Source organism: Lepisosteus platostomus, chromosome 5, assembly GCF_059453375.1.
Source record: "Lepisosteus platostomus isolate fLepPlt1 chromosome 5, fLepPlt1.hap1, whole genome shotgun sequence".
Classification (NCBI taxonomy): Eukaryota; Metazoa; Chordata; class Actinopteri; order Semionotiformes; family Lepisosteidae; genus Lepisosteus; species Lepisosteus platostomus.
Window position 1 is genome coordinate 34,353,211 of NC_142615.1, and position 24,958 is coordinate 34,378,168.

Here is a 24,958-nt window from a genome sequence, read left to right on the forward strand (position 1 = left end):
AAACTGAAGCACAAAACAGCGACTTTTGATGATTACAAGAGATTCAAGAAACACAACCGTCCGCAGATGGGTTCGGATCCTGAACGCTTAAGTCAAAAGAACAAAAGCGAAGTAAACTCTCTTCATTGTCTTATAGTTTATGTAATAAAACAATTTTTTACTTTCTTTATAATTTCTTACTGTTGATAGACGATTTATTGAATTTTAACAGAATCACAATTACAAATATTTGGGGTTAAACTGTTATTCACATACTCTAACAAAGAGAAACGTTAGTGTCTTCCGGGGTGTGAGCCAATTTCTCAAAACATTAAAAAATAAGTTATAGAAATTGAATTGTTCTACTTTTTAGGCTTGCATAGTCTTATTCATATTTCAGTTAAGCCTTTTCTTCTGTAGTAATTTCATTTGATCTTAAAATTAGTCCTGATTTACAAGAATTTTGTAATAAGTTTCAGTTTAGGAAAATCGTGCCCGGAAGCTACCAAAACTGGTAATGTTCACATAATGTGTAATGCCAAAGCAGCAGTTGGGGTGGGAAACAAAAGGGATTTCTTGGTATGAATCCTAAAACTTCATAGATGGCGTTCTAGGACTTCTCGCTTCAGATAAAGCTGTCAATACATCATAGATTTCTACTCAATCAATATCAGCAGTGTTATCACTACCGAACACTAAATATAGATCCTGGCAATAATTCATGAGTTGTTTGTTAGAAAATTATTTATGTTTTTTTTTAAACATATTTTCAATACCAGACAAAAAGTCGAAAGTTTCAATTTCATGCAACTGATGAAATCTCTCTTCAATGGAAGTTATAAGTACAGTACATCCAAAATACTGCGGAATCAATCAAATTTACATGTTTCTTGTGGATCCAGAAGATCATTTTGAGACTCAAAACATGCCTGTCTTTTCTTTTTTCGAGGACGAAGGAGTAGCAGCAGGAGTAGCAGTTATGGCAAGAACGTGTTTAGAGTTCAGGACTTCTCATTTCTAATGCAGAGCCATCGACTCGGAAAGCACCGCCCGCGATAAAAGAAATTGCAGAATTGGTCTGTTCATGCTGCCTACACGCTTTGAATTGCTGGAATTTTCTGCAAGCGTTCCTTTTTGAGGGTTCATGAAATTCCTCACATTTGAGCCAACACTAAAATATTTCATTCGGGGTCGCCTAATTCATAGTGCAAACCGAATCTACAGGGGAATGCTGTGGCACATGAAGCCGTTTGTTATTCTGTTGTGAGGTGTGAGGGGCGGAATGCAAATCGAGTTGGTGAATAGAAAATGAAACAGGAGTTACTTCTTGAGCTACGAATTCCAAAAAGTATGAAAACTTGTGCATTTTAACAGTGCAGAATACTCACAAATTGCACTGAGTTGCTTGCTTTCTTCTGCTGCTTTTATATTTCAGTCATTCACTGTAGCACTGGAACAATTCAAGAGAGGTAAAAGCAGAAGCTGTCAGGAGTGGGATTTGAACCCATGCCTCCATTTGGAGACCAGAACACCCAAGCCAACTGGAAAGACACACGCCCTTGAGTCTGGCGCTTTAGACCACTCGGCCACCCTGACAAGCGAAAGCAAGTGGTGTGCTGAATGCACCAGTAGTTGACTAAACTGAGTTTCTTCCCTGAAATTATTTGCTTGCGAAGTGCCAAGTTGCCTTGAATGGATCTTGGAAATCAAATATACGGATGGATTGTTATTCGGTTGTGAGTTTTGAGGGGCGTATTATAAATTGAGTTGGTGAAAAGGCGCTTTTTGTTAGTCTGTCGGGAGGCTGCACAAGGTGTTTAGAGGGAGAACTTCTAAAAGGCAGGCTCTCTATGTTTAACATCAAGAAAGATTTTTTTTTCTCAATGGAAATGCTCCTTGGCGCTTTCAGCTTTACGTAGGGAACAACGTCTGCCGAGACCACTTTTGAGCCAGTGCAAATGGTAATGTGCCACCAAGTATATTTAATATTGGTTGTGGTAGCGAGCTGCTTTTGTTTGTGAAGCTTTTACTTCTTTAAGCTGAATCATCGGCAGGAGTAGCTTATTAAATCTTTGCTCATTGCGCTCCATCAGAAATACCTTATCCATGTTCAAAAGAGATCAGGGGATTTACTTCATGCTTTTACATGGCATACCTTACACGAAAGATTTAAATGGGGAATTGATTGTGCTTCTTGATGTTGTTCCTGTGGTTGCCTTGGTTACAATGGTGAACGTTCTTCCACGTTCTGCTAGAGTATCCACAGGGTGGGCTTTATCAATTGGCTCTGATAGGTCATCAGTGCTCCGTCTCCAGAAAAATAATCAGCACTGTCTTTTTTCTGTGCGCATGACCGTCTTTTAAAACATATAAAATCATGAGTTCATTGATTTCTCCAAATAACAACAATACATTTTAACCCTTCAATCCAATAGTTTTACTCCAAGTAAAAAGCAGCGCAATATATAGAGAGATGACATTCAAAGATTTCAACGTTCTTATTGGATTGCCTGTATGCAGATATCGCTCAGAATTGCTAATATGATTTTAATTCAGTTTTTCTCTACTACTTTCAGAGTCTTTTATTGACCTTGCTGAAGCAGAGAAGTGACATAATCACAAATGCAACCAGTTGTGCAGCTGTTTCTGGATAATAATCATTAATGCGAAAAAAAAAAGCTCCTTGCATTAAGATCAAGAGCAACCAACGCGCTCGCTTGTTGAGTTCGGTATTTTCCGAGCTACTCTTCCTTAGCTGTGTAGAGGTTTGATGGGTTTACTGAGACAATTATTCATTGCAGCAGCAATCACGAGATGATTCGTTGTGGCTTTTAGAAAATCAATTGTCAGAACAACTAACAACGCACACACACGGGTTCAATACACGAGATACAGTTATTAATATAAATTGTGCACCAAACATATACCAGTCTGCCTGGATACAAGCGGCAGACCTTACTGTGAGGGTTATCAATACACAAGGTATATAATCTCGAAGATATGCAAGCACAAAGAGATACACAACAGAGAATATATGTCAATATATATCGTTCGGTTACCAAATCGCTAATCAGTGTTATTACCCACTGTTACTCTAAACTCGGAAGTAAATGCAATACTCATGAATTAAATTGATAACAACTTATGTTGAGGTACAATTGAATTCTCGAGACGCAATGTAGAACATGGGGTTTACTTATCCGCTGTGTATGGATTTGGAATTTCCTGGCACGAACACCAAACCAGCTGACAGGCTCTGTTGCAGCCTCGGTTCCAGCGGTTGTCCAATGGGCATTGTCCCGGCGTCCTCTGGCTACCAACCAACCAGTCGAGGTGCAGCTCAGAGTTGGACGGGCGGAGGAATCTGATTGCGGCGCACAGGGCAGTCGTTGCTCCGAGGGGATCTACCAGCAGTCCGGCTGGCTAGTAGAAAGTCTCTATGCACAGAGTGTGACTGCGAGTCCTCACAAGTCACTCTTTTGCCCGGGAAGAAGCTGGTTCGTTCCCGGACCAGCGCTGCTTCTGAATAAGCTATTCAGGTTGTCGACAAGGGTCCAACTGTAGGCTGCCGTTGATCAAGCGGAGCATTCACGTTGGTAGAATTCTGAGTACGTACGGGATCCTCGGTCTCGTGCTTAGAACAAAGTCCAAGTCCCACTGCAGACAACAGCAGTTGTCACGTGATTGTCTCTGAGGATGCGCGAAAATGGCCAAGGAGAGCCCCGATCTGAGCTTGCGCTCCGTTTTTGACCAAGACACAGATGTGTGCTGATTGGTTGAGATTTTGGCGGGCATTGGAGACCCACGTGGTGTTACCACGCCCTGCCAATCCCTGATTGGTTGATCAAAGTGAGATATGAGTCACTTACTCCTGACGCTTAGGAATGCAGTCCAGATATCCAATCGGCACTCCCTAGAAAGATAGGCGCCAATGGATGACCATTGATCATGATAGCCAGGCTTAGCTAAGTGCATCTCCGTTTGGGAGCTGTCCCTTATGAAAAGAAAACATCTTAAATCAGCCTGCATGAATACTTTCTCTGTGGTTGCACCACAGAGAGGGAGAGTGAGATGGGGCCTCATTTAGGAAAGCACAGCAACGCTTAATTCTGTCTTATTAACAAGCATTGCCGCTACAGCTGTAAACTTATTTGGCGAGCATGGACCTCTGAGAAGGAGTCTGAATCCATCAAGAAGACAGGAATTCTAATATCGCACTGCCGTCTTGTGTACAAAATATTTGTTCAGCTCTAACGTCTGTGTGCGTTGACAAGGCATCTCAAAAGGACATATTAAATAAGAAAATGATCCTTTCTGTTACCATTCCTGCAGTTGGAGCGTTGTTTCACCCTTTTACGTTCTACAATATTTACAGACAAGGTTTTATCACTGGAGTTGTACAGAACAAGTGTGCATCAGTCCATGAAAATCATCAGTACTGCTGTTTTTCTATGCATAGTTTAATCAAGAGCACTTAAAAGATGCAAAAGATGGATTGTGTTCTGTGAGCACCTGCACATCTGTAAGTCACTTCCACAGGTGTCTATGTTGGGGATGTAGCTCAGTGGTAGAGTGCTTGTCTTAAATGTATGAGGTCCTGGGTTAAATCCCTGGTTTCTCCAAGTGCTTTATGTTACTGTGCTCACATCGCAGTCTTCTGTTGAGTGAGAACTCTTTGCTCGTGTTCATAGAGAGCCAGGTTTACATAATTAAACTCGAAGTGCTACAGTGTTCTCGGAAGTTTTAAATGTACCTCCAAATTATTTAGTTCTGTTAACTACCAAAGAATGTGAACTAATTTAAAGCCACATTCAGGAAATCCAGAGAACATCTTCACACTTGTCGTGGCTGTTGCAGAAAAACCTCACCCGGGATGTTGAATCTCACCCGGGATTTCCTGAGAGATCATTCACCGAGCGAGTCCTCCCTCTGGACTCCGCACTGAGCTGAAAGCTGCGCGAATTCCTCCCTGCGTGTCCTGTACTGTGTAGCACAGTGACAAGAATGCCTTGAGTTTTTTTCTGTATGTGAAAGAAAATGCAAAAGAGCATGAAAAGTATTGATGGTATAAAATATCCATGGTACAACTCGAGAAAGAACTGACGGACAAAACAATGACATTTGATGATTACAAGAGAAACACAACCGTCCGAATATGGGTTTTGATCCTGAACACTTGTGTTAAAAGACAAAGCAAAGGATATAACCTGTAAATGTCTTCATGTCTTACAGTTTATGAAATAACACAATTTCTTCCTTTCTTAATAATTTCTTACTATTGATAGATGCTTTTTTGAATTTTAACAGAATCACAATTACAGACATTTGGGGTTAAACTGTTATTCACATATTCACATATAATTATGAGACTCAAAATATGCCTGTCTTTTCTTTTTTCGAGGACAAATGGATTATTGAGGTGTAAAGATGGGTTCAAAACCAAAATCATCTGCTATTGCTGCTGTTTCTTCAAATCCTTTAATTGATCATTGATATCGAGGAATAATATTATACAAATTGTGGTTTTCTGTGAATTGCCAATTTTATTGTAATTACATCTTCGTTTACAGATGTCTTGCATGTATCACAAGGTATTACAGATGCAGCAATTCAAAATGGGTGGGGTATTTCGCGGCATACCCCGGTGGGCGTGTCGCAGTGTCACGCAGTATCACGCGGTTAATTGCGTCATTTGACGTCATCCAAGAAACTATCCGGCGTCACCTTGTAAAACCGCCAGGGGGAGCTTAACCTCTCATGTACAGCATTTGAGCCTTTAATTTTGAACTGTGTATTACAGCATGTTAATCATCAGTCATTAAAATGTTGGTATATTTTATGAAAGCAAGATTGCTCAGTTGGACAAAAGTACACAACCTACCTTTATCAGAAATATTTATGCATCAAAGCCTTTACCGAAGATATTACTAATAGTATTAATAATGGATGACTTTGGACAAGTTGTATACTCAAAGTATAATTTCTTTAGCACATTTGTACAAGCACTTGGAATCTGTCCAAGCCATACTTTGTCAGGCATTTTGTTTTACTTCAACGGGCATAAAAACTTTCTTGCTTTTAACAGGGCGTTTCATAATTTCTAACTACGAAAATGATTTAAAATGCAACACTTATCATTCAACTAGAGCTCAAAATATCACAAGGATCCTCAAGAGCACAGCAAAGACTGTATTAAAAGATACTTGTATGTAGCAACACTTTCTTTTCCGTATACCAGATTTTATGGAACCACTTCAGAGGGGTGTCAGCCAGTCAGATTCCAGGAATCGGTACTTTAAAGGAAAAATACACGCCGGTATTCCATTTCTCCCTAACGATTTTAAGCATCGAAGTATATAACTAGCATGTGAAATAGCGTGTGAAAAAGTGGTAGTTTTAAGCTTTTCTGCTAATATAATATGGAATCGCGTATCTAAAGAATTTAGTAACGATATGATTATATTCGTGTACTGCGACAGGGCTGTGTAGGGCTGTTTCGCCTCTCTCTTTACGCAATTTCCCTTGTAGCCTACTGGTCTACGTGCCCAAGTATCAACTCACGGGTTGTGTGTTCAAATCCAGCTTGTGCAAACATTTCTTCAAAAAAAATAGAATAGCGATATTATGGACAATCAATTGACTTTTATATTTCAAAATATCACAACATGATCGATTCTAAGTCATTTTTGATAACAATGAATAGTCACCTTCTTCCCTTCTGACAATGGTCCCTGTTTCTGCTTCCTGCTTCTAGTGTGTGTGTGTGCAATAGAGTAACTTTTTATAGAGAAATGCAGGCTGGACAATATAAACATTTATATTGATTTAAATCGTGTTCTGATTTAAATCGCAAACGCGAGTTTAATTATATGTGTTTTTTAATCATAATCAGGCTAATGCAACATAAATTGATACAGTATCTTTGTCTTCTAAGTATCTTAATAAACTTTCAGCATACCTTTCTACCCGTTTAGATTTATATTTCTTGGGATTTTGGGATCAAACGTGGAAGGATTAGATTGTAATCGTTTTTATTTTTCAAATATGAGATTGTATTTCTGAATGTTATGTTACACCTACAGTAGTTCACTGCTTTAAATACATCGAATTAAGAAAGTTATGTGTAGCACTTTAGATATTTTTTTCTGAACCAGGGAAAATCTGATCATGTTTCTCTATAACAATAATAAAAAACTTTATTTTACATATCACCTTTAAAAGTGGCATCTCAAAGCAAAAAAGTAGATGGGAAAAACAGTTAAAAGGGACCAAAGTAAATACCAGACAAACACAAACGTGTTTTTAATAAAATGCTTTTATTCATATAGCAGAGAGTGAGAGGGACATCCAGCAGGGAGAGACACACACACCGGTTTCCATTGACAAAATTGTTTTTTTTCCAATTCCTCTTGTCTAACAGGAATGTTTTGTTGTGGACAGACTGTTAGACTAGAGGAAAAGAGCGCCTCCTTCTAGGAAGCATTTCATTGATCCGATCACTAATTCTTTTCCAGTCGCACGCAGTAAGGGTTGAGAATCTCCGATTCACCATGCTACTATTGGTTTCCCGGAGATTGCAAGGCAAGGCACTTTTGCCTCTGGACCCATCGAAATTTACAGACGTGGTCCACCCCCAGTAAATTTCAAAAGTCACAAGATTTCGAAACATGAGGGCGGCGTAGCGGTCGGCTCTTGCTTTCCCGTCTATGCCGATGCACTGCAAGTACAACCCCCCCTCCATCTCCTGGGTGATGGGTAGCAGTTGGACATCTGGGAGAATTATTCGTCCCACTGGCGTCTGTGAATTCCGCTGTGCTTCCTGGGGGGAGATAGACGGCGGGGACAGCATCAACCAATTCCCATGCAGTGGTGAACGGAGAGGCCGGGATGGAGTGTCCTGAGGCGGTGTGTGCTCTGCGGGGGGCAGAGCTTCCGCCAGGCATTGCAATCTGCGCGGCGGGGAGAGGCACTTTTCGGGAGACAGCTGCTCAACTGTTTGACTGCTGGAACATACTGTCTCCTTCCTCTGCATTTTCAGGAGTGTCTCTAGCCTCCCAGTCCTCCCCAGTAATGCATCGTACTGCTCCCGCTGCTGCCGAAATGTCTCCACACAGATGCTGCTTCTACAGGTTGGCACCCTGGCCAGTGGCCGAGAGCAGAGACCCACGGCCTGTGGCAAAATAACATAATTCATGTAAGAAATAAAGTCACACAGTAGTATTCATCAGTCGCGGAACAGAAGTCAAAATAAACTTTTCTTTTTTACTGTCCTGGTGGTAGATCATTTCGCCCGTGCCGTGTTTTCTTGAAGAACAGGCTACGAAGAAATAATTATAATTGAATTTAAAATTCAAAACGGCAATAATACCTTGTAATATACTCTGTAATCACGTATTTCAGATGAAGTCTGCTGTATTTGCTTACCCTTCGCTCTTTGGAAGCTGGGGCGGCAGAAGCACCCCGTCTCTTCCCGTAAAAGGTCTTGGTCTCCATACTGTACTGTGGTCGCTGTAGTGCAGGTTCGCAGTTTTTTTTGTGATGGGAGCTCACCCAATCCCTTTGTGTATTTATGCTATATTCACATGTACGGCTAGAATGTTCATTGTCTTCCAATGAAAGGCGGGTGCCTCTTGCCGAAGTCGGGAGACATTAGAGGCTTGCCACACCCGGACTGTTAAACCAACGCATTAGCACGTCAAACCCCATTGAGTAGCCGGGCGCAATAATTGTTTTGTCCCTTGATTTACTGATCTGCATTAATTATGGAAATCGAGTTCCTGCTCTTTGCAGACGACCTGGTCCCGCTGTCGCCCACAGAACAGAGGCTGCGCCAGAACCTGGCGCTGCTGGAGCAGCACTGTCAGACCTGGGCGCCGACAGTCAATCTGGACAAGACCAGAGTTATGGTTTTCCAGAAAAAAAGCCAGACCTCAGGGAAACAGGTACAAATTCACACTTAACAACGTTTGTATTATATTCCCTATTAATCAAACTCAACTCTACACAGAGAGGGGCTTGTCCCCTCCTCCCGCCCCTCTCTGTGTACAGTAGAGCCTCCTGTCCAGCCAGCACATGTCCACAGACATTCACAACAGCGACATATCATAAAACGTTTGCACATATAGTTAAATTATTAGTTGTTTTTCAGGAAGTTAAAAAAAACACTTGAAATACTTATCCAGTCTCTCGAAATAAAGTTATTTTTCAAGCAATGCAACAAACGTCTGGCAATGTGTTCTTTTTAATCCAACATTGACAGCCACATCTTAAATCTTGCCAGTCAGCTCTTTTTTCTCTATTTGAATTGTGGCTTACACTTCGCACGACTTTAAAAGCTAGAAAGACAGGTTTCGATTCATATTAGCTGGCGAGCCTTGTTAACAAAAAAACAGACAATACACAGGGAGGGGGAGGTCAAGCCAGAGAGAGAGTTTTTTACCCTCTGTCTAAAAACCCAAATAACCCGGGGCTGAGACTCTGGGGGGATCATTGCGTTCTTTCTTCTTTTTTTCAGCATGGAATAAACCTGTTACTTGATTCATATGGATGCCTGGTTCCGCCGGGGATTCAAAACATTTTTTATTTTTTTTTAATCGGGTATCAAAGGGAATAGCAGTATAACCCTGTTCATGCACAAACTGTGGCATGTTACATTGATTTGGGTGTCTCCTCTTGCCAGAAAGCTCTAAATTGCATTTTGAGCGTGGTTTTTGACTTTTTTTAAATTGCATTTTGAACGCGGACAGCACATACAAGGGTTAATTGCACAATGAACTGCGCCAAGAAATTTAAAATATTCTTCTTTAGGTGTGATACAGTCTTTTAATACAGTCTTTGCTGTGCTCTTGAGGGTCCTTGTGGTATTTCGAGCTCTGGTTTAATGATAAGTGTCGCAGTTTATTTATGGGTTGCAATTTAGAAAAAGTCAAAAACCCGCACTCAAAATGCAATTTAGAGCTTTCTGGCAAGAGGAGACACCCAAATTAATAATGTAACATGCCACTGTTTGTGCATGAACAAAGTTATACTGAGATTTTCTTAGATACGCGATTAAAAAAAAATAAAAAACAATTTGAATCCCCGGCGGAACACATTCCATAAGAATCCGCGCTTTTACAGTATATATCGCCTTTAAAGGTGGCTTCTCAAAACGCTTTACAGGATAAAAACAACAAGAACAGCAACAACAACAATATTGTATTTCATTGCACTTTGAAAACCAAGTAATAATTTAACTATATGTGCAAACGTTTCATATGTCGCTGTTGTGAATGTCTGTGGAGTGTATCTTATTTGCCTTACGTCCTGGTTATCTCACTCGCCCTCCCCCCCCTCTCTCCCTCAATTCAATTCAAGGTGTTTTATTAGCATGACAGATGGGTACAATCAGTGTTGGGTATTTACTTTGCTTTGAGATTCCACTTTTAAAGGTGATATATAAAATTTTAACTAAAATAAATCAATGAAATCGCTTTAACATGCTAATGCATTGGTGTAACAGTCCGGGCATGGCAAGCTTCCAATGTCAACTCGACTCGATTGGAAGACAATGAACGTATTCTAGCCCTAAATAAATTAATAGCAAACATGGTTTATGTAAAAGACATTTTTCCAAGAAAGTTTATAATAATACGATCTATAGTTGAAATCTGAGCCTAAATATAAAGAAAAAGCATTTTCAGAGAGCAATCACGCTGTGTTTATGTAGAAAAAGCGATTAGGTTTATGAGCAATCTAATTACCTATTTGCTTAAAACGCTATATAAAATAAAGTTTATTTAAAGATTAATGATAAGTGTCGCAGTTTAAATAATTTTTGTAGTAGGGCTTGGACAGATTCCCAGTCCATTTTTGCAATTTACGTTGCAATGTCCAATGTGCTGCTGTAATACAGTTTAGAATACAGTAAGTCTAAACTGTATCAGCTTTATTTATGGGTTGCAATTTAGAAAAAGTCAAAAACCGCACTCAAAATGCAATTTAGAGCTTTCTGGCATGAGGAGACACCCAAATTAATAATGTAACATGCCACTGTTTGTGCATGAACAAAGTTATACTGCAATTTTCCTTAGATACGCGATTAAAAAAAATTAATTTTTTGAATCCCCGGCGGAACACATTCCATAAGAATCAGCGCTTTTATACAGTATATTGCCTTTAAATACATATATTTAAACACGCATTTACGATTTAAATCAAAACGCGATTCAAATCAATATAAATGTTTATTTTGTAACGTATAGGTGACTATTCATTGTTAATAAAAATACTTAAATTTGATCATGTTGTGATATTTGGAAATATAAATTTGTTTGGTGCGAGTGAGGTTTTATTTAATCTCTGACCAAGGGAAACGTTTCATTTTTTCAAAGAAATGTTTGTTAAAAAATAAAGTCATAGTTACATGGGAATCAGGAAACTAACCCACAGCACCACCAGCACAGTCACATGCTGAGGGCTGAAAAAGCACTACAGAAAAATTATCGACAGACAATGTACAGATTTGATAAAGCTATAAAATAATGTAATTAGGCACAGAACAAGTTTACAGCACAGTACAATAATAAATGCTGACCACGACTTTAGAAGCATAAATTACCTTACACTCAATTTAAACACAAGCTTTTTAGCCCTCTAAGCTGGTTCATACAGAAATGTAGAGAACCAGGATCAGAACACACAGCTTCATTAGCGAATACATATGCAGGACAACTGGAGAAGACGTTTTACAGTGGATGGATTTTTAGAAACATCCCATCAGTGACATCACTGAAGTCAACTCCTAGGTAACTGTCGTGTGGATAGTTTCACAAGAATCAGACAAAGGTTTAAGCATCGCTTGTTCTAGATAAAACTGCAAATAAAAAAAACAACAACCCATAATGTACTTCTTTGCGGCTCTGTTTGCCACAACGTGAAATTAGAAAATAATATTACGTAACCAAAATCCGCAATATGGAAACAGAACCTGTGTAATTGTTGACAGATGATGTACTCGTAACATTTTTACAAGACGAACTACAACATTTAAAAAATGACTTGTATGTACTTGATATCTCTAATCAATCCACGGCGATATAGTTAAAGTAGAGTCCCCGCACAAAACGAAACTAAAACGCCCTGGGCATAAAGTTGCGCGCTTCTTATCAGTTGCTCAAAAGTAATTTGACCGTATGAAATGCATAATATAAACCTAGAAACATATACGTGAGCAGTATTTACGTAGTATCGGTGTCAAGACATACCTCTCAAATACTGTAAATCAAGTTAAAAATATCTCAAGACTGATTCTGGTCATAATGAAACCATGTTTCGTGTATGTTTTCTTTAAAGTACCGAGACCAGCCATATACTGTATGTTTATGTTCCAAAATTAATATCGTTTATGGCCTTCACACGCCTTACAGTATGCTCCTATTCTTTTTATGCTCAGCTATTAAGATTTCCCTTCAGTGGTAAAATTCCATATGAATATTCAATACTACAACGGGCACAGTAAAGACGTTTACAGTAAATCAGTCTACGACAGACCAACGGACCACGAGTGCCCCTGTCGGTCAACCAATCACGTACCGCGGTACCCCGCGTCATCTTGCGTCATCTTGCGCCAAAATGCGTGACGCCGTAGCCAATTACCTCCAGTACGTGTCTGTACCGGGCACTTTGAATGGCTGCATCTGTATAAATTTAATTGTTCTATTTTTCAGGCTTGCATAGTCTTATTCATATTTCAGTTAAACCTTTTCTTCTGTAGTAATTTCATTTGTTATTAAAATTAGTCCTGATTTAAGAATTTTGTAATAAGTTTCAGTTTCAGTTTAATCGTGCCCAGAAGCTACCAAAACTGGTAATGTTCACATAATGTGTAATGCAAAAGCAGCAGTTGGGGTGGGAAACAAAAGGCATTTCTTGGTATGAATCCTAAAACTTCATAGATGGCGTTCTAGGACTTCTCGCTTCAGATAAAGCTATCAATACATCACAGATTTCTACTCAATCAATATCAGCAGTGTTATCACTACCGAACGCTAAATATAGATCCTGGCAATACTTCATGAGTTGTTCGTTAGAAAATTGTTTGTTTTTTTTAACATATTTTCAATACCAGACAAAAAGTCGAAAGTTTCAATTTCATGCAACTGATGAAATCTCTCTTCGATGGAAGTTATAAGTACAGTACATCCAAAATACTGCGGAATCAATCAAATTTACATGTTTCTTGTGGATCCAGAAGATCATTTTGAGACTCAAAACATGCCTGTCTTTTCTTTTTTCGAGGATGAAGGAGTAGCAGCAGGAGTAGCAGTAATGGCAAGAACGTGTTTAGAGTTCAGCACTTCTCATTTCTAATGCAGAGCCATCGACTCGGAAAGCACCGCCCGCAATAAAAGAAATTGCAGAATCGGTCTGTTCATGCTGCCTACACGCTTTGAATTGCTGGCATTTTCTGCAAGCGTTCCTTTTTGAGGGTTCATGAAATTCCTCACATTTGAGCCAACACTAAAATATTTCATTCGGGGTCGCCTAATTCATAGTGCAAACCGAATCTACAGGGGAATGCTGTGGCACATGAAGCCGTTTGTTAGTCTGTTGTGAGGGGCGGAATGCAAATCGAGTTGGTGAATAGAAAATGAAACAGGAGTCACTTCTTGAGCTACGAATTCCAAAAAGTATGAAAACCTGTCATTTTAACAGTGCAGAATACTCACAAATTGCACTGAGTTGCTTGCTTTCTTCTGCTGCTTTTATATTTCACTCATTCACTGTCAGCTAGCACTGGAACAATTCAAGAGAGGTAAAAACAGAAGCTGTCAGGAGTGGGATTTGAACCCATGCCTCCATTTGGAGACCAGAACACCCAAGCCAGCTGGAAAGACACATGTCCTTGAGTCTGGCGCCTTAGACCACTCGGCCACCCTGACAAGCGAGAGCAAGTGATGTGCTGAATGCACCAGTAGTTGACTAAACTGAGTTTCTTCCCTGAAATGATTTGCTTGCGAAGAGCCAAGTTGCCTTGAATGGATCTTGGAAATCATATATACGGATGGATTGTTATTCGGTTGTGAGTTTTGAGGGGCGTATTATAAATTGAGTTGGTGAAAAGGCGCTTTTTGTTAGTCTGTCGGGAGGCTGCACAAGGTGTTTAGAGGGAGAACTTCTAAAAGGCAGGCTCCATAGGTAATGATCACATTTTCTTGCATGCTAATCAAAAGAAATATTAAGAAACTTTTCCCGATACCAGTTTTTTACAAAAGTAAAGGCACATGGCACAAGTGTGCCACATCACGTCCGAGTTTAGTGACAACTACCTCAGAGATTGTAAGCTGGGTAGTTTCAGATTAGATCACTTTTTTTTTATCAAAGGTTCAAGCAAACCCGAATACTTTTGCAAGAGACATTTCAGAATCCCAGTCTAATCCAGTACGATTGCTGGATCCTTCGAATTCGACTGAACTATAGCACAGATCTGCAGTCCACCATTAGAATACTGTGGGTGTGTTGTATAAGCCATACCGCCCAAAATAGTTCTAAAACAGGAGATGCATCCTTGTTTAGGAATGTGGTATAAAGTGAAATGGTCTGGGAAGAGTCCTACGTTTGAACAGTTCACTCTAGTCGTAAAGGGGTATTTACGGACTCTTTCGAAATGTAAGAACAAGCTGTGCGGACCATATCTTTATTTACGTCGTGTAAAGGTTTTTCATAAAGTGTAATTGTATTATAGCATGTGCCACTGACGATTTTCTTGATACGTTATATGTGCTCTTGTTTGTATTGTATGTAGTTTTGTTGTTCAAATAAAACGTAAAAGACACAACTTTCCGGATGTGGCTGGTGTAAAAATAAAATGACATCAAGGGCGCTGTACGCAGACGTGTGAAGCCTGTTTCATAGAAGAACTATATCCAGAGGTCGAGATCTCACTACGAGAATGGCAGCATCTCAAAAAAAGCAGGTGCAGTTCGTTACACAGTCGTAATGCTACTAAGTCGGACCAGAAGAGCGAAAGCCATCTGGCTTTCTCTGAGCAAGTAATGCGACAAAGATACACAGTACAGTGGTAGCTAAGGTTGAACAGTGGAAAGTGCTGGATTAAGGCTCCAGCCCCTTCAGGGGCTTGGGTTTGAATCTCACCTTGTTAGGTGGTTCTGTTGAGACCCCTTCCAACTGACTTCAAACAAAAGGGAGGGAGCTGCTTTTTGGCAGTCTCTCGAGAAACTAAGCAAAGTGTTTAAAGATACTTTGTCAGCTTGACATCAAGGCAGAAAACAAAAACTTTCTTGCGTCCACTCAAACCAAATGCGGTTTGCCACCTTTTGCGTTATGCAGGGAATGACGTCTGCCGATCACTTTTGAGTCAATGCAAATCATAGTGTGCCCTCCATTTTAATGTTGGTTGTGCTAGCGTGCTGCTTCTGTCTGTGAAACTTTATGCAATCAAGGCATTTAATGTTTTTTTTAATAATTGGAAAAAAAAATGTACTATTTTTTTTCTTAAATATTGATGGTTTAAAAACTTATTTAATGTGAAAAAGGCATTGTGATTGTAAAACGGTCAAAATGTTAGTGAAGAAATCAGTAATGTGAGGAAAGGTGAATTGTGGGAGCCTCTTGACTCCCTGTGTTGTGTTTCTCTCTCATTCTACTTGGAGTGGTGCCGTCGCTTCTGGATAGTCTGTCTTGGGTCATTCCGGACAAGTCACGTATGACTGTGCTTCACCACAAGAAGAGACACCTCACTTGCGAGGATCCCAACAGTATATTTCCCCTTTCAGAGCCCATGGGAGTGAATTTCATACACAATTAAAAAAGCCTAATTTTATTTAGAGGCTTCAGACACTTTTTTAATTAAAAAAGTGACCTGAAACGCCTTAGCTTTCAGGTTTGCTAGAACCTGTAATAATAAAGTGGTCTCAAACTTTCATTGTCTGATGTAGCTGTCTCTAAAGTTGGACATGATGTTTTGGAGATGCTGAGATATTGAGAAGAACTCAACTACATGGTGAGAATTCTAGGTTCAGCACCAGCAGATGGTGAAAAACTCTTAGCTGACCCCAACCTAATTTGAACACGCAACTTTCTGAGCTAGAATCAACTACACTACCACTGTGCCACACCCTATAGTCTTCTTTAGCTCCCCAAAGGAGAAAAATCAGTGTCCCAAAAAAAGTGGGGATGCACTTAGCTAAGCCTGGCTATCATGATCAATGGTCATCCATTGGCGCCTATCTGTCTAGGGAGTGCCAGTTGGACGTCTGGACTGCATTACTAAGTGTCAGGACTAAGTGACTCATATCTCACCTTGATCAACCAATCAGGGACTGGTAGGGCCGAGTAACCCACGTGGGACTCTGATGCCCATGGAACTTTCAGCCAATCAATGAGCTGAAGTTCCTCCAGGTAAAAACAGGCAGCACAGAGAGCCTGAGAGATTCAGATTCAGATTCAGATTCAACAATTCTAAAGGGAATTCAAAGGAGAATTCCAGGGCAGGACGGCCCAGGAGCAGAAGGCTCCCAAGGGCAGGACATTCTCGCAGCGCGCCTCCTGACCATCCTGAGACTCAGCCCGGACAACCACGGAACGGCCAGTGTGTCCGGGTGCCAGAACTTTCCTTTGTTCTAAGAGTCTAGAGTGGAGGTTGCCAGAGAGTAACCAGCAGCAGGCCTCGTGAACAGGTCGGAACTGTGGACAGCTGAATCACTATTCAGAACTAGCTCTTCATCAGGAACGAACCGGTCCTCTTCCTGACTTGCTGGGACCCACAGTCATCTTTTCTCCTGCGCACAAACTTTGCTAGTTAAAGCCAACAGTGAGCATCAGCAGCGCACCGTCGCAAGCCGCACAGCACAGCCTGGCACGGAGCCAGAGAGCGCGGATTGGACAGCAACAGCCTGCAACTGTTTCTTTGTGCCCGCAGGAGATCTGAATCCCCAAAGATTGGATGAGTATTCAACTTCAATGCATTACAGCTCGAGAATTCAATTGTTATCCCAACCAGTTGATATCAATTTAATTCCTAAGAGTTATGTACTTGTTTGAGTATCTAATGTAGAAGTTGTAACCAAGTTCACTTTACGAAACGGTCAAAATGAATGATATACTGAACGTATGTCCTCTTGATATATGTAACTCTTTGTAACTGACCGAATATACCTTTTGTATTCTGATAACCCTCTCGATAAGATCTGTTAGGTTTATATGCATATTCTATGTATTAATAAATGTATCCTCGTGTATTAGTACCTGTGTGTGAGCGTTTTTTGAGTTATGTCGCATGGTTGGATTCTAAAGCCATCAAAAGAATCAACTTTGTAATTTACTGCTACAATTAATAATTGTCTCAGTAAATGCCCAAACCCTACAGAACTGGTGCCTTCAGAGAGCCACTATGATTACATATTTGGCGTCCCTGAACCAGTTTTCCCTACATTATTTGGCGTCCCTGGCACGGGCGTGGCAAGACTGAAATGAGTCAACCAAGCGGAATAATTCAATATAAAACGCCGCGGGTTTCATACACGACAATACAGTGTGCTGAAAGCCGAAAGAAAAAGTTCCCCTTGCTCTTTAAGCAGTGCTTGATTGTCTTGTGATCTTTTGCAATCTACCGGGTTGATTGCATACTTGATCTTGTGGTTTTCTGTGGTAAAACTGTGATTTCGTACTTAAAAGTAATACTCTTTAAGTTAACGATGGTTGCTAAAAGGTCTGAATTCGAGTCGCTATTAAGCACTCTCTCTAGCAGCGACAGGTCTGACCACGATCTCTTCCATATCTCCGTCAGTGGAGAAGCTAGTAGAATAAATCTCCATTCTCTGAGAGAGCTAGCGAAGGACATAGAGAGATTTGACCCCGCAGTGTCAGAGAATAATATCGAGAGTTATATTCAAAACCTCAGGTATACCCTGCAGTACCTGCCAAACGCCACAGAACAGGAGAAAGTGTTTCTGGTCAGGAAAACTACCAGCAGAGCTGTACATGAGTGGATGGCTAGGCAGATGAAAGAAGTCTGTAATGATTTTGAGCAGCTTTGTCAAGCACTTATCGAAGAATACAGTGCGTTTATTGACCCGACTGCTGCGATAGCCGCCGCTCATAACATTAAGCACGAGAGAGCAGAGTCCCCTCGCGAATATTACGAGAGAATTAGACGAACTTATTTTGCAGGGCGAAATGATGAGGGTTGCGAAGAGAACACACATTTCAAGGGTTTATTCATTGCGAATCTCCACCCATCAGTCAGAAAGATGATCTTAATGCATACAGATGCACAGACCATGAAAATGACTGATATTAAGAGATTCGTGCAGAAAGCCTGGGAGTATGATGTCCAAAGTCGCTCTGAGCAAAAAGCTGTTAAAGCGACTGTGTTCGCCGTCAGAGCCAGCAGGGTTAATTCCCTCCTGCTCGAAGGAGCACAGGCTCCTGAGCTGGCTAAGCCCCGTTCCAAAGCAGGCACACAGGACCGCACCCAGCGTCCTAAGTGCCATGAGAACACCGGGGGAGGGAAAGGGCTAGATAAAGCTGAACAAAAGGATTCAGTAGCCGCCCGCCTGGCCAGGCTTGAACAAGCTTTATTAGGACAGGGACAACCGCTCCCCAAGGCTGCCGGAAGCGTGAATGAGCTGATACTCTCCACTGGAGGAGGCGGAGACCTGCCCCCTCTCCCTCCCTCAGTCTATCTGATTGAGCGGAAAGGTTCCTGCCTGGATGAATTCAGCCACTCCCAAGTGAGTGCTGGCTCCACCCCTGAAGTCACAGAGCAGGCAGTAAAACACAGAGGAAAAGCAGGAAGCTTTTACCTCAAGGCTGCCATGGGAGATGTCTTACACAGTGAGACACTGATTGACACTGAGGTTGAACGGTGTTTGATGTCACACGGCAAGCTCAAACGGGTTGAAAAAGAAAAGGGCATGCGACTCAGAGAGGAACCTTTGGTGGATCGCCAGAAAGGCAAAGTGTGGAAACAGGTCAAGGCTCCTAAGCCTTCTGTACAGAAGGAAAGGGGGGCCAAGAGGCAGACTGTGCTCACACAGTGCCCACCGAACACAGAAGCCCATGCGGAGATTCCTTCTGTTCCCTCTGGACAAGAAATAAAAATATTTACTTGTTCCCTGGATATACAGGGAAGTCGTGTCCCGGCTGAGGTCACAACAACCTCCCTGCCACAGGAGCGGTGCTCCGAGCAGCCGCCTGATCCACCAGGTAAAGCACACACCTTTTACATCCCTAAAGAGGAGCAGATCTCCCCACCTGGCGATGAAAAGGAGCTTTCCCTGTGCACCCTGGCACCCAAGAGGGGTCAGGACCACCACCCCGCAGTGGTGGAAGGGATCCAGATGGCAGGAGAGCAGGTTGGCGATGTAGCCCTCACCCTTAGCCCTGAAAGGTCCTCTATTAGTGAGGATCTGCTTGAGCAGCTGTCGCAGGGCCACCGCCAGGTGCCCCTGGTGCAACATTCACAGGTTAGACAGGAGGTCCAGCTGGACGCTGAGACTACTGCGCTGTGGACACACCTGATCCCAGATGCTGATTCCCTCTGCTGTGATCCAGGGAACCTGCAGTCAGGTAACATTATTTCTCACAACTACCAGGTAGTGAGTGAGACTGACCTGATTGTTCCTGCCTCAACGGCAGGGTTGCCAACACACCCAGTCCCCCAGAAGAGACAGGGAATGAAAGCCGAGCCGGTTTTCTTACAGCCACCAGCTCAGTCTGTCAGTCTGAGTCTGACCAACAGTGATTCAACCAGACTGGAGCTGGAAGGTAAAGTCACCCGCCTGCCAGTGCAGGACATCTCAAAGAGGGGTGTCAGAATCCCCGCCTGCACTGACATGGGCCTGGTGAGTGATAGTGAGTTCAAAGACAGTGAACTAGCTATCCCAGTGCTGGGGCAGCTCCCTGAACCCCTAGCGAGGGAAGGGGGGAGCGAGCAGGTGTCCTACACCTACCCCCAGCGAACGATTGTAAACATGCCGATAGAGGGATTCCTCAATCAGGAGGTGTGCAGGGTGGACCTGAACAGTGAGAATAGGGTAACAATCCCAGATCACTCAGGTGCTCCAGATGACCACTCAGCCGAGGGTCAGGCATGCTCCACCGCTGCACCACTCCCTGCAGGGTTCCTAGAGCACAGGCATGAACAAATCAAAAAAGCAGATGCCCTGGAAATGGAGGAGCAACATCAGCCGCTGCGTCAGATCTCCCCAGATTTCCACGATGTTGGTGCCCAAGATGCCACAGGGCATACTGAGAAAGACACCATGTACACGCTGCGCCAGCTTAGAAAGGTAACAGTCACTCAGAAGGAGATACCTGGGATCAGCCACCCGAAAAGACTTTTTTGAGGACTGATTGCTGCCGCTACTGTTGTGCGTTTGCTTTTTCTGGTAGGTTTGTGTGCTACTGGCACTCTAACCCTGACTGCCCCAAGAAGGCAGGGGTCAGAGATGCCAGAGGGTAGTGACAGACTGTATCAACAGCAGCAAAAGTTGGAAAGCTTAGGGAAAACCCTACAGGCAACTTCCTATGCAACAGGGTTAAACCTTATTCCCCAACCAGTGGACATGATTGTTGGTGTTATACAGTGGGTTTATGCTTGTGTGCAACAGGCCAGAATGTTGACACAAGACCTGTTAAGGGAGCTTAGTGCCACTGTAGCCAGTCTAGCCATGGCACAAATCCCAACCCACTTGATTCCACTCTTCTCAGTAGAGGAGTATGTGACATTAACCCCATCGCTCATAGCTCACCCAGAAGGCAATCCAAGATTGAATTTGGTTCCAAATCTTGAGATGGGTATGGCTACCAAAGCTATCCATTGGCTGTGTCTAAACAATTCACCAATGAAGGGTGTAAAGCTACTAACGAGCAGAGGGAGGTTAATGAACCCCATGAAGAGCAGGTGGGAAGTAAATGGCTGGTCAGCACACCACATTTAACTGACACTATGACTTGTGACAGGCATGATACAGCTACCGCAATGCAGCTACCTAATCAAACAGTTTTCCTGCAAGTTCCCGAGGAGGCCATAGTACAGCACGGTAACTTAACACTGTACGGTCTGGAACCAGACAATATAAGACCAAACTTGAGGTCGTGGATGCCTTCAGGTGCCACACTTTTGAATTGGATAGAAATCCAAGAAACAGTAAGCCCTGAAGAGGTACAGGTAGTTGAGTTTGCTTTAATGGAACAAACCTCCAAACCACCCTAGCAGATACCCAACACAGGTGTTGTGGTTTATCGGGGGGCTGGGAACAGGAACTGTTGTTATTGTAACACTACTGCCAGGTAGCTGGATCATGACTGACAGTGTACTCTGAATGCAGTACTCTCACATCAAGATGTACTCCGGGTAGCACGAATGAGTCAAAGGTAGCATGTCAAAAGAAAGGAAGTGACTTCTCCCCAAATATCTACTACAGAGGTATCAGATATTGACAGTGAGCTTCCTGATGTGTAATTCCTAGACTGAGATAATGTCTCCTACCGTGTTTATACATTCTCCAGATGTTATTCATCCTGTTTGTATCCAATACTGGTTCCGGTATGAATTCTCGAGGAGTGGACATTTAAGGTTAATGTTCTAATGGCAAGGGACATCACTTAACTCTGTTTTGTTTTGAAGGCAACAATGCCTCAGGACCTCGTGACCTTCAAAAAGGGGGGATATGTAGCGGTGAGGCTTAATAATAAGGCAGAATTAAGTGTTTCTGAGCTTCCCAAATGAGGCCCCATTTCTCTGTTCATCTCTGTGGTGCAGCCACAGAGAAACTATTCATGCAGGCGGATTTAAGATGTTTTCTTTTGATAAGAAACAAGCTCCCAAAGGGGGATGCACTTAGCTAAGCCTGGCTATCATGATCAATGGTCATCCATTGGCACCTATCTGTCTAGGGAGTGCCAGTTGGACATCTGGACTGCATTACTAAGTGTCAGGAGTAAGTGACTCATATCTCACCTTGATCAACCAATCAGGGACTGGTAGGGCCGAGTAACCCACGTGGGACTCTGATGCCCATGGAACTTTCAGCCAATCAATGAGCTGAAGTTCCTCCAGGTAAAAACAGGCAACACAGAGAGCCTGGGAGATTCAGTAAGATTCAGTGAGATTCAGTAAGAATCTGGAGAGGATTCTGTGGACTGTTCTAAAGGGAATTCAAAGGAGAATTCCAGGGCAGAACGGCCCAGGAGCAGAAGGCTCCCAAGGGCGGGACATTCTCGCAGCGCGCCTCCTGACCATCCTGAGACTAAGCCCGGACAACCACGGAACGGCCAGTGTGTCCGAGTGCCAGAACTTTCCTTTGTTCTAAGAGTCTAGAGTGGAGGTTGCCAGAGAGTAACCAGCAGCAGGCCTTGTGAACAGGTCGGAACTGTGGACAGCTGAATCACTATTCAGAACTAGCTCTTCATCAGGAACGAACCGGTCCTCTTCCTGACTTGCTGGGACCCACAGTCATCTTTTCTCCTGTGCACAAACTTTGCTAGTTAAAGCCAACAGTGAGCATCAGCAGCGCACCATCGCAAGCCGCACAGCACAGCCTGGCACGGAGCCAGAGAGCGCGGATTGGACAGCAACAGCCTGCAACTGTTTCTTTGTGCCCGCAGGAGATCTGAATCCCCGGAAATTGGATGAGTATTTAACTTCAATGCATTACAGCTTGAGAATTCAATTGTTATCCCAACCAGTTGATATCAATTTAATTCCTAAGAGTTATGTACTTGTTTTGAGTATCTAATGTAGAAGTTATAACCAAGTTCATTTATGAAACGGTCTTAATGAATGATATATTGAACATATGTCCTCTTGACATGTGTAACTCTTTGTAACTGACCGAATATACCTTTTGTATTCTGATAACCCTCTCGATAAGATCTGTTAGTTTTACATGCATATTCTATGTATTAATAAATGTATCCTCGTGTATTAGTACCTGTGTGTGTGAGTTGTTTGAGTTATGTCGCATGGTTAGATTCTAAAGCCATCAAAAGAATCAACTTTGTGATTTACTGCTACAATTAATAATTGTCTCAGTAAATGCCCAAACCCTACAGAACTGGTGCCTTCAGAGAGCCACTACATTTACATTTTGGCTATGATTACATATTTGGCGTCCCTGAGCCGGTTTTCTTACAGACGCGAAATGCTGAAATGATCTCTCAGCTCCTCGGTTGTCATTTCTGCTCCGTAAAGGAATCACAGCACGCGTCGGCTTGCAGCACGGTGGGTCGGGACACGATGCCGGGGGTCGGAGAGAGCGATGTCTTCCTCGTTAGTATAGGACCTGTCACGCGGACCTGTCACCTGTCCCCACCTGTCACGTGGGAGACCGGGGTACATCAGGACGCGCATTGAAGTGAAAGCAGGATGCGCTGCGACATGCACTGTGCAGATCCCGCCATACTAAGAGGTGAGTGGGTCTGTTGGATCACAGCGCTAGGCGAATCCCCAATCCCCTTTTGTGCGTGGCGACAAAAGAAGTCTGTTTCCACCCGGTTTCGAACCAGGGACCTGTCGCGTGTGAGGCAAACGTGATAACCACTACACTACGGAAACAGTGGTAAGACGTGCCTAGCGGCCCAGCGCTGAGCTTCGCCAATGCGATTCAGCTGCTTCCAGTGCCTTTATTGGAGTGCGCTGATGGACCGTGCTCTCTCTCCAGAGACCAGCACGCCTGTCATGGACAGAGCAGGAAAGGCGGCGCCACATTCTACAGCCCTCTCCACGCAATCGACGAAATCGGGCTACTGAAGTGGAGAAAATCGCCTCTCCAGAAAGTGCAAATATCATCTTTTAGAGTATAAATCCTATTGCCGAAGGTCAGCCCTGTCTACCAGAGTAACCCTCCCACCTCCTGCAGCGATGATCAGCTCGTCTCACACGCGAGAAGTTTCGGCTGGAAACAAGCGCCCCCTCTTCTCGCACGTTTTGCACGTTCGAGTAGTTTTAATGGGGCTCCTTCGTACACGGTGCTGATCTTTTGGAAAGCAGGAGGCAAAACTGACACTTTCCCGTACCAGGAGTCGAACCCAGGCCGCTTGGGTGAAAACCAGGAATCCTAACTGCTAGACCATATGGGAGCGCACAACCCCGCTGTTCTGGGCATCATGCAAGCAAACTACATAAATATGAGAAAACATGCAAGAGAGTTGTCACTCAGAGTGTCGAAGGGTCGATGTATACTGGGGCTCAGTTGAAATGCAACGTCAGGACTTTTCTGAATTATGTCACACGAAGAGAGCACAGCCTTTTCCGCCCTGCCACATGTGTATCAGTAACTCGCCGTGATTGTATAGCGGTCAGTACTTTGTGTTGTGGCCGCAACAACTCCGGTTCGAATCTGGGTCACGGCAAGAAAAGGGCGTCTGCTTTTACTACTTGCACGAATGAAGGCAAAAAAAAGCCAATCGATGTGAACGAAACCCCAGGAACATACAGTGAGCCTGTCTCACTATAATAATAATACAGTGTCTGATCTCCTGTCCCAGTCTGAGGAACAGACAGTGAGCCTCTCTCTCAATAATAATAATACAGTGTGTGATTTCCTGTCCCGGCCTGAGGAACAAACAGTGAGTCTGTCTCTAAATAATAATAATACAGTGTGTGCTCTCCTGTCCCAGCCTGAGGAAAAGTGAGCAGTCCTAATAGTTACCGCTTTCCTGATTTAGCTCAGCAGCTTTTATTTCGCATGAAGCGCGTCTTCGTGTCGTAGCGCCGCAACGGTGTGTTTTCCTTCCTTCTCTTTTCAGCCCGGAAGAAACATTTTACTTGTTCCTTTTGTAGCCCACGCATGCTGACGCCTGTGTTATGTTGTGGATTTTCTCCTTCTTGAATTTGTACTCCTCCTCCCTCTCTCTACCTCTCCCTTTTCCCCTTCCTACCTCTCTCCCTACCTCTACCTCTCCCTCTCTCTACCTCTCCCTCTCTCCCTCGCCCTCCACCTCTCTCCCTCTCTCTACCTCTCTACCGCTC

General features: G+C 42.9%; 2 non-coding genes across 2 annotated transcripts; both read right to left on the minus strand.

Annotated features, from left to right (window-relative positions):
- Nucleotides 1-1,462: 1,462 nt before the first annotated feature.
- On the minus strand, nucleotides 1,463-1,575 carry trnal-caa (transfer RNA leucine (anticodon CAA)). Its single transcript has 2 exons — nucleotides 1,538-1,575; nucleotides 1,463-1,508 (listed from the first exon to the last, which is right to left on the minus strand). It is a non-coding gene; the product is annotated as a tRNA-Leu (tRNA).
- Nucleotides 1,576-13,788: 12,213 nt separating this feature from the next.
- trnal-caa (transfer RNA leucine (anticodon CAA)) lies at nucleotides 13,789-13,901 on the minus strand. The gene is made up of 2 exons: nucleotides 13,864-13,901; nucleotides 13,789-13,834 (listed from the first exon to the last, which is right to left on the minus strand). It is a non-coding gene; the product is annotated as a tRNA-Leu (tRNA).
- Between the last annotated feature and the right edge of the window lie 11,057 nt (nucleotides 13,902-24,958).